Source organism: Solanum tuberosum, unplaced genomic scaffold (genome assembly GCF_000226075.1).
Source record: "Solanum tuberosum cultivar DM 1-3 516 R44 unplaced genomic scaffold, SolTub_3.0 scf00025, whole genome shotgun sequence".
Taxonomy (NCBI): domain Eukaryota; kingdom Viridiplantae; phylum Streptophyta; class Magnoliopsida; order Solanales; family Solanaceae; genus Solanum; species Solanum tuberosum.
Window position 1 is genome coordinate 969,230 of NW_006238951.1, and position 9,423 is coordinate 978,652.

Genomic DNA, 9,423 nt, shown 5'->3' on the forward strand with positions numbered 1-9,423 from the left:
TTGACTTAATTCAAACAACTAAATCCACCAATTAACTAAATCACATTATTTATTTTAACTTATTTAAACAACTTAATAACTTTCACTAGCTTAGTTTTGACTTAATTCCAATAACTAAATCCACCAACTAAACCACATTATCTATTTTAACTTATTTAAACAACTTAACAACTTTTAATTTTAACTACATTAGTTTTGACTTAATTCCAACAACTACATTCACTAACTAAACCACATTATTTATTTTAACTTATTTAAAGTGAAGTGTCAACACTAGATGGACACTAGTTTAGTTTTGACTTAATTCCAACAACTAAATCAACTAACTAAACGATATTATTTAATCTAACTTATTTAAACAACTTAACAACTTTTTAACGTTAACTAGTTTAGTTTTGACTTAAATCCAACAACTAAATTCAAACCACAATATTTATTTTAACTTATTTAAACAACATAACAACTTTTGAACTTTAACTACATTAGTTTTGACTTAATTCCAACAACTAAATCCACCAACTAAACCACAATATCCATTTTAACTTATTTAAACTACTTAACAACTTCTTAACTTTAACTAGTTTAGTTTTGACTTAATACAACACTAAATCCACCAACTAAACCACATGTTTCAGAATATCTACATACATTACTTAAAAATCGATGTAAGAGGCTTACATTGAACTGTAACTTGTGAGATTGAACTCTTTTCTATGTATCAAACTCTGCAATTCTAAGGATTCTTTACCATGACTCATGAGCTATTTGTCATTAATTGAGCTAGTGTAAACACTAGATAGATATAAATCGATCTTGCAAGAAAATCAATTTTGTCATCAATAGGATCAACTAGTGTTGGTACTTATGCTAAACAAACACTCGATGGACACAAACAAATTATTACAAAATTAAAGCTAAGTATCAATACTAGATGGACCCAAACACATTATAAAAAACAATTGTACTTGAACTTTAATAATTTAGAAACGCCAAACCTTATCTCTTACTTTGATGAAAGAAGTACTATAGTCTTGTATCAACTTTTTTAGATGTTGAGCTTCTTCAATTGCCTAGCAAGAAAAGAAACAATTGAAAATTTCTTTAGTGGTCATCCAAGTCCTTGCACCATGAAAATTTCAAATTAAAGTTTCTTGACAATCATATCCTTTTCACTTTAAAATAATATCAATAAGAAAAGCAGTTTGCTTATAAGAAATTATGAGTTATTTGAGATATAAAATTACTTGGTTTGTGAATGTAAAAAAGGGCAACATGGATATGGAATTGGAGTAGGTGAAAGGGCAACAGTGTGTTTTGTACATTACTAGAATTTGTTAAAGGATATACTATCATTTATACACAGTTTCAAACGAAAGAACAAGGCAAACAATAACAAAGACTAGACTTTGTTCACTTGTTGCTTGCCCAAACTACACGTCCATTAGTCACTGGTACCAAAAGAGGCCCCAATAATTACATTATTTTGAGATAAAGACGTAAATAATCAGTACATTATTTTAGTACTAAAACTAACAAAATACACTTTGTGATGATGAATGGGATAAACTTTATAAGTACTCCTATTTATCTTCTTGTTTTATTCTTTCTATTTTAAAGGGAAAAAAGGTCTTATATATCCTCAACTTTGTTAGAGAGCTGCATTCATTATAAAGCTACTTATATATATTTTAATTTTATCGTTAAATAAATGATCGATACAAAAACTTTGAAAAAAATTATTCACAAAAACATTAGGAAAATCATATTTTGAACTCTAGGTTTAATATCTTTTTCGTTAATACAATTCTCTCTCCGTTTTAACTGAAAGTTTCATACTTCTAAAAGTTTACGAAAAATCTTGCAAATCGACAATATGCATTAACAAAATATAACGGTGAGCTTAGTTGAAGAAAAAATGTAACATATAGATGAAAAAAATAAAGAGTCTTCTAGGAGCTAACTAAAAATAGTGGAAAAAACAATAACATTATCAAATAATTCATAGAATTTATGGAATATTTCTTGCGTCTTTATGTGCTTATATTGGAGTATGACCATATAGACTTTTCACTATCTAAATAAATTTGGCCTATAATATGTATTGAGTTCATTGCAACTCTTCAATTTCTTCAAACTTTTTGGAGTAACAAAGAAAACGTTTTTCTTATAGGTGAATAAAATTTGAATTAGTTAATAACAACGAGGGAATTTACAATGATATAACTAAGAAATTAAAGTGTTGAACTTTTAATTCTACATTTACATAAATAAAATATGACTATTAAATTAAATTTACTATTTAATTAGATTTTGATTTAGTATAGGGGCAAAATGATAGAAATACATTCTACATCTCATAGAGGTCATGAAACTAGTCGCGCGATCACGAAGAAGAACTTAAGTCGACCCTGACTTGACCTACACGATCGCGATGCTCAGAAACTTATACCATGCGATCACAAAGCACTACCAATCACACTTGTGTGATCGTTGAAGGGTCCCGAAACTGTGAAGAACACAACAACATGCTGGTGTAATATACCACAAATACAATCAGTGGCGGATCTAGAATTTTAAGATTGTCGGTGCTCGAGTAAAAAATATAAAAAAAAACATGTTAAAAGTGAGATTCGAACTCGGGTTCATCAGCACAAAAAGATTCTTAAACACCCACCCAAGAGTCAATGGACTAGTTAGATCATTTGGTCATTGGGTGCTCTAGGTTAATTATATACAAATACCTCTTAATTTCAACATAGATATATATATATATATATTCTGAAACGAGGTTAATGGGTGCTCGAGCACCCGACGGACTCTATGTGGGTCCGCTCCTGTTACTAGCCTTCGACCCTACGACTCTACCATCACATTCTGCAAATGATATTGAAGGCTAAAGATCAATCAGAAAGATAGAAGAACATTACACTGTCATAATAGATAGTGACACATAGGTATAGTAAAATTTAAACTTTAGCAAAAGGAATGGTAGTTTAGATTACTGCATAAGATCTATGAGGTGGAGATAGTATAGAGGGGCCAGGCTTAGGTAGTGGTATTGGAAGGTGAAGAGGAGACAATTCGCGTAAAATGTTGTATATGAAATTTGTTTTGATATGCATTACTTGAGTCGAGTGTTTTTAGAAAACAATCTTTGATTTCATAAAATAAGAATATGATCAGTATGTACTTTACCTTTTTCATCCCCCAAATTACACTATATATGTTAATGTTATTATATTAACTCTGTTTGATAGGGCTCCATTTCATGCTATGGAAAATAATTGTCTTTTTTCCTTTGACATTATTAGCTAAAATTGAAAATACATCTTATGCATATATTTAGTTACACTTTTGTCAAAGAAGTAGGTCCTAAATGAAAACTAAATTTTATAAGGACTATGTAATGTTTTTAAATAGACATAGTAATATATCATGTCAACGAAGACCCACATTTTACTTTTGTTACATAATCAAATCTCTTTATATTTAGATCATACCGAATTTATTTTGTTATTATAGTAAAATATTATCATAGAAATATATACTAATATAACATGACATAAATGATCTATTTCAAATAAATCTTAATCGTTGTAATAAAATGTAATTCTAAAAATAATTGTTATAAAGTATTGAAATTCAAACCTTCATCACTAGAATGAAGATTTGGACAACTCACTAACTGTCACGACCCCGACCGCCATGATTGGCACCCACACTAACTCCGGTGGGAGAACCATTAATCCACCCTTATTAAACATTCTAACGAAACTAGACCATTTAAAGATACGAAAGCATGTTTAAATGATGGATAAAAACGGAGTTCCCATAAACTCCAAAGATTTTAAATAAACAATTAAACAAACTATTGTGAAAGTTCAACCTCTAGAAAGTGAAAGTCATTGTATCAAACTCGATAATCAACAAGTCTAAGAAAGAGGGGTACAACCCAGAAACTAATTATACGTATAAGCCAAACTATATAATCTGAGTCAGAAAAGAATGGACTAAACAAATAGAGGATCCATGGCAGCCTGAAAGAACTAGCTCCGTCGAATCCAGTCTCGAACAATGATCCTCTAGCTAAGGTATATCAGTAGCCGCCTGAAGATGCCTTGTACTCAACAAAGAACGAGCAAATGTAGTATACTCAACAAAGAACGAAAAAGCAAGTGCAATATCAGTACACAAACCACAGTGTACTGGTAGGATCATGCGGCTACTCCAGTAAGCGAAATACACGCAAACAATTACAACATAGTAAACACACATAGACATAATGCATAGTTCAATTAACATTTCAGGAGCAACATATAATTTCCCAATATCAATGACAGGTAGATATGAACATTATAATCACAAGTGGTTCTCTCATGGAACCCACACCCAAACTGTTAGTGTGTCGGAACGTGACACCCAATCCAATGTATGTGTCGGAACGTGACACCCGGTCAATATATGTGTTGAAACGTGACACCCGATCCAATGTATGTGTCAAAACGTGATACCCGATCCAATCAGAATAACTACAATCACAACCACACCATAATGAATAGTATATAGTCACATGGTCAAGTAATACTTCATGGCATGTAATTGTTTGCCCATAATAATTTCATTAGATTCGATTCACATTTCACTATTCACATACAAACATGCATACAATGAAGCAATTAATCGGCATATATAATCCAAACAGGAAATTGAACCATCACCTACCTCGAAACCAAGCCTAAATACTCCTAAGACACTTAAGCCTTCCCTTTCCGGATTTTTTCAGCTTGTTCTTGGTCTAATACAGTTAAATAATGCAAGGATCAATATCCAATGGCCTAATTTACCTGGATTATAACAAAAGTTATCAACCCAAGGCCAAACCTAGATCCTAATGTTCAATTAGGGCTTTTCCCACCATTAACTTCAGGCCAAAACCCTCCCCCAATGATAATTACCCAAGATTCTAAGTTCTAATAATCAAAATATGGATTAGGGGAATAATTATTTTACCTTTGGTGCTAGAAATTGTGGAAAACTGTCAAGAACTGCTCTAGGTCATCTCCTAGATCTCAAGAACGGAGTTTTGTAAAAAATAATGAAATTGAGGTTTTCCCCCGACTTAATTCGCAATTGGGCCGCCATGGCGGACCCCATCCCTCTAGAGCAGCCCCGCCCTAGCGGGATTAATCCCACCTCGACGGCTTGCACGTGGACAGAAGCTCGGAATTTGAGTTCCAAGTTCCCATTTCACAACACACCTTCAAACCTGGACATTCTAAAACTACCATTTCATGCCAAGATCAGTTTCGGTAGTTCTACTCGCCCGAATTTGATTGCATAAAGACGTACAGGCTCCTTAACATCTTGGCTATCCATTCATGTGATCAAATTCATAATTAAATCCTCCATTCATTAAAATATTTCCCTAGACTTCACCTGACTCAGATTTCGTCCAATTCTAGCCTAGGCTAGAAATTTCCAAGTCACTACTCAAAAGTTTTCTGGCCCAAAATTTTTCCCCATTGGCTTTTCCATAATGACGGGAACAAGTTGTTACAATAGATACCAATTTACCCATCACTCGTCCCCGAGTGACAAACTAGGAAAAACTAGCTAAGGTAAGAGTAAAGTAGTAACAGAATCATTGAATAACTATGGATATTTGTCTTAAATGTCCTTCTCGATTTCCGAAGTAGCTTCCTCAATCGGATGATTCTTCCATTGAACTTTCACGGACTTTATCTTCTTGGTCCTCAGCTTTCGGATATCGCGATCAAGAATTGCAATTGGTTCTTCCTCATACTGAAGGTCCCTGTCTAATAAAACTGAGTCCCACTTAATGATGTAATCTCCATCACCATGATACTTCTTCAACATGGACACATGAAACACTGCATGGACCCAGATAGGCTAGGCGGTAAAGTCAACCTATAAGCCACTGGCCCTACACAATCAAGAATCTCAAATGGCCCGATGTAGTGAGGACTAAGCTTGCCTTTCTTGCCGAATCTCATCACCCCTTTCATGGGTGACACTTTTAGAAGAAGTTGCTCACCAATCTGAAATGTCATGTCCCTTACCTTACGATCTACATACTTTTTCTGTAGACTTTGGGCTGCTAGAAGCTTAGCTTAGATGCTTCTCACCTTATCTTGAGCATCTTTCACCAAATCAACCTCAAATGTTTCACATCTCTAGCCTCAAACCACCCTATGGGTGATCTACATCTCCTCCCATAAATGGCCTCAAACGGTGCCATGTTTATGCTAGACTGGTAACTTTTTTTATAGGAGAACTCACACAAAGGAAGGATTTTATCCCAATGGCCTCCGAAGTCAATCACACATGCCCTCAACATGTCCTTTAACATTTGAATAGTTCCCTCTGACTGCCCGTCTGTCTGTGGATGAAAGGCGGTACTAAAAGTGAGTTGAATGCCCAACTCCTCATGTAATTTTCCCCAAAACTTGGATGTGAACTGCGTACCACGGTTCGAGATGATGGAGAGAAGCACCCCATGCAGCCTCACTATCTCCTTCACATAAACCTTAGCCAAATACTGAGCATTATAGTCTACTTTGACTGGAATGAAGTGGGCAGACTTAGTTAGTCTATCAACCTCCACCCAAATGGAATCAAACTTCCCCAAGGTCTTGGGAAGACCAACCAAAAAATCCATAACTATCATTTCCCAGTTCCATTCAGGGATTGACATTTGCTGAAGCAAACATGCAGGCCTTTGATGCTCATACTTTACCTGCTAATAGTTTTGGCACTTAGCCACAAACTCAACTATGTCTTTCTTCATGCCAGGCCACCAATAAATTCTTTTCAAATCTCGGTACATCTCGGTCACACCCAGATGAATGGAATACCACAAACCATGAGATTCTGTTAACATTTTCTGAATCAAGTCATCCACCTGGGAAACACAAATTCTTCCCTTAAAACTGAGCACACCACCCACATCTAGAGTTGCATCTTGTGCCTTGCCAGACACTGTCTTTTTTCTGAGCTCATTCAAACTCTCATCCTCAAACTGTTTGGCCTTGATCTCCTCAATGAATGTGGGCCTAACCTCAATGCTGGCTAACACCCCACTCTTCTCTGAGATGCCCAACTGCATAAACTTTGACTCATCGGTTTGAATCTCTTTGGCCAAAGGTCACTTGGATATGCCCAAGCAAGCTAGACTACCCATACTCACCACCTCCCAGCTTAATGAGTCTACCACCACGTTAGCCTTACTTGGATAGTAACATCATAATCCTTGAGTAACTCCGTCCACCTTTGCTGTCTCAGATTCAGGTCCTTCTGAATGAATACATGTTGCAGACTACGATGGTCAGTAAACACCTCACATTTGATATCGTAAAGGTAATGCCGCCAGATCTTAAGGGAAAACACTACTACTACAAACTCCAAATCATACGTTGGGTATTTTCTCTGATGCACCTTCAGCTACCGCGATGCATAAGCTATGCCATTCTTATCCTGCATCAACACACCACACAAGCCCGAATGTGAAGCATCACAATAAATAATGAAATCTTTACCTTCCACCGACAGTGCTAGAATTGGTGATGTGGTCAAAAGAGTCTTGAGCTCTTGAAAGCTCTCTTCACATTTTCAGTCCATTCGAAATGCACCTCCTTTTCGATCAGCCTTGTCAGATGTGTGGCAATAGAAGCAATTTTTTTCACAAACCGGCGATAGTAGCTGGCGAGCCCCACGAAACACCTAACTTCAGTCACAGAGCTAGGCCGGACCTAGTTCTTTATCGATTCGGTCTTTTGGGGATCTACCATCACCCCTTCTCTTGAAACCACATGCCCCAAAAAGGCCAGTAAAGTAAACCAGAACTCACACTTGAAAATTTTTGCATACAAATTTTGTTTCCTAAGGACACCCAAAACAATATGAAGATGATCGACATGCTCTTCCTTACTCTTCGAATAAACCAAAATCTCATCAATAAAAATGATAACAAACGAATCCAGGAATGTTTTGAACACACCATTCATCAAACTCATGAAAGTTGCAGGCGCATTGGTCAACCCAAACGGCATCACCAAAAACTCATAGTGGTCATAGTGAGTCATGAATGCCATTTTTGGTATGTCCTTAGGCTTAATCTTCAACTGATAGTAACCAGACCTTAGATTAATTTTTGAGAAGACGGATGCACCGTGCAACTGGTCAAAAAGATCATCTATCTGAGGTAAGGGATACTTATTTCAAATGGTGACCCTTTTCAACTGTCGATAGTCTATGCACATTCTCGTACTACCATCCTTCTTCTTAACAAACAAAACATGAGCACCCCACAGGGAAGCACTAGGGCGGATGAAACCTTTTTCAAAAAGCTCTTTGATTTAAGCTTTAAGCTCTCTCAATTCTACCGGAGACAATGCGATAAGGAGGATTGGATATGGGGCGAGTGCCCGGTTCCAAGTCAATGCAACAATCTATAACTCTTTCCGGAGGCATACCAAGCAAATCGGTGGGAAACACTTCCTTAACTTCAGACACTACAATAATAGACTCAATAGAGGGAGACTCGGCATCAACATCCTGAATATGAGCCAAATATGCTAAACACCCCTGCCCCACCAATTTCCTAGCCCAAATGAAAGATATGACCTTAGCTGGCTTAGGCTTGTACACCCCATCCACTCTAACTTTTCCCTACCCAGGATCTCTAGAGTCACAGACTTAGCATTACAACTAAACACAACATAATAGGGGGACAACCAAGTCATGCCTAAGATTATATCAAAGTCAGTCATATCCAAAATAACTAAATCATCCTAAGTCTGAAAACACATAAACAGAATAGAACAAGCACGTTATACATGGATGACTATGACAGACTCTCCAACTGGGGTAGAAAGATAGATGGGGGCATAAACACATCACAAACCGCATTAAATCCCATGGAAAGCTGCACTGGAACATATGAATAGGTAGAACCCGGATCAAATAACACAATAGTCATCCGGTCACAGACAAGAATAGTACATGTGATCACTGCATCAGACGCCTCAGCCTCGATCTTACCCGAAAAGGCATAAAAATGAGTCTCGTCATCTTGACAGGCAACCTCCTTGCCTGGATGCACTATTCCTCTACTTGCATTACCATTTACCCGGCCCCCACGGCCTCGCTGATTTCCTCCTCCCCCACCTTGTGGACGTTCTCTACCATTGTTATCGCTGCCCGCGGGTACCAATGATCTAGTCTGCTGCTGAGCGGGGTCAGACATGCGTGGATGGGTACAATATCTCCTCATATGCCCAGGTTCTCCACAATTGTAACAAATGTGATCGAAAGACGGCCTGCTGCCAGCCGAAGGTGCGGCTCCCTGGCTATCTTGAATAGAATTCTGTTGTGGAGCTCCCGAATAACCACCTGTAGAAGTGT

General features: G+C 36.8%; 1 long non-coding RNA gene across 1 annotated transcript in view; it reads right to left on the bottom strand.

The window, feature by feature from the left end:
• The window catches only part of LOC107059549 (uncharacterized), a 4,091-nt gene extending 2,876 nt beyond the window's left edge, over positions 1-1,215 (bottom strand). Inside the window, exon 1 of the long non-coding RNA XR_001472718.1 lies at positions 996-1,215. This is a non-coding gene — a long non-coding RNA (uncharacterized lncRNA). The remainder of the gene's footprint in view (positions 1-995) is intronic.
• Positions 1,216-9,423: the final 8,208 nt, after the last annotated feature.